Raw genomic sequence first — 1215 nt, 5'->3', positions numbered from 1 at the left:
AGAGGCACCGGTCCGATCACCCCTGCGTGAGATGGGAATTTCGGGGCCTGGTTTTGGGGTGTTTCGGAGTGTTTTGTGGCACCAGCGCAGGCCAATAAAGAGTGAGTGACCCTGGAAGCAGCGACACCATCTTGACCCCACATGTCACCTCTAAAACTGCCCCCCAACATGGCGCCTCGGGGCAGCTGTTGCCATGGCAACGCCCCCACTGAGGTCACCTGGGGGTCCCAGGGAAAGTGGCCCCTAGCCCTTTAAGGGGGGGGGGGGCGAAGCACCTTGTGGCGAATCTTGACCCCAGCGGCGCCCCGTCCCTGGCGGCGGCGGCGGCGGCGCGTTTCGAAAGCGGCGCGCTGCGGCTCGGTGCTCGCGGGCTTCCGTAGCGCTCCCGGAAGYCCCGCCCCCGCCCCTCCCGCCGCCCCGGCCCGGCCCAAGATGGCGAAGCTGCTGAGCTGCGTCCTGGGGCCGCGGCTCTACCGCGTCTACCGGGACCGCGGGCCGGGCCCGGCGCCCCGCGGCGCGGCCGGGGCCCGGGAGGAGCCGTCCTGGGTGAGTCGGGCGCGGCGGGCCGCGGGGGCGGTTGTCATGGCGACGGGGACGCGGCCGCCGCCGTGGGGCTGCCGTGACATCAGCTGCGGTTGTCATGGCGACGGGGACACGGCGGCCGTGGGGCTGGTGTGACATCATCACCGTGTCCATGGGGTTGTCATGACGTGGGGGCCAAGGGGTTGGCATGACGTCATCACCAGGGCTTCGGGGTTGTCACGCCACCCGCGAGATGGTGGCCATGGGGTTGGCAGCCATGACACCAACATGGGGCCCACGGGGATGTTGTGAGCATCGCAACGCTGCTGGGGGGACGCGCGGTCGCGGTGACGCCCGGCGCGGTCACTGTGTCACCCCGCGCGGTTGCCATGGCGTCGAGCACGGTCGCCGTGAYGCCCAACACGGTCGCCACGTTGCCCCGCGCGGTCGCCATGGCGGCGCCGCCTGACGCTCGGTCCCACAGGACTCGTACTACCAACCGCGCAGCCTGGAGAAGCACGCCGACAGCGTCCTGGCCCTGGTGAGCGTGGGCCCCGGTGCCCGGGGGCTCCGGCGTCCGGGGGGCCCGGCTGCTCCGCGGGGCCCTGGCGTCCGGGCGCCCGGTAACGCTCTGCCCTCAGGCCTCGGTGCTCTGGTCGGTCTCGTGCTATGCGTCGCCCCTGGCCTTCGTTT

At 71.6% G+C, this 1215-nt stretch overlaps 1 long non-coding RNA gene across 1 annotated transcript; it reads left to right on the top strand.

Annotated features, from left to right (window-relative positions):
• Positions 1-416: 416 nt before the first annotated feature.
• LOC112962922 lies at positions 417-1215 on the top strand. The gene is made up of 3 exons (XR_003252455.1): positions 417-546; positions 1007-1063; positions 1164-1215. It is a non-coding gene; the product is annotated as an uncharacterized LOC112962922 (long non-coding RNA).

Source organism: Apteryx rowi, unplaced genomic scaffold (genome assembly GCF_003343035.1).
Source record: "Apteryx rowi isolate R43461 unplaced genomic scaffold, aptRow1 scaffold_1581, whole genome shotgun sequence".
NCBI lineage: Eukaryota > Metazoa > Chordata > Aves > Apterygiformes > Apterygidae > Apteryx > Apteryx rowi.
This window is presented reverse-complemented; position numbering and strand designations above follow the sequence as displayed.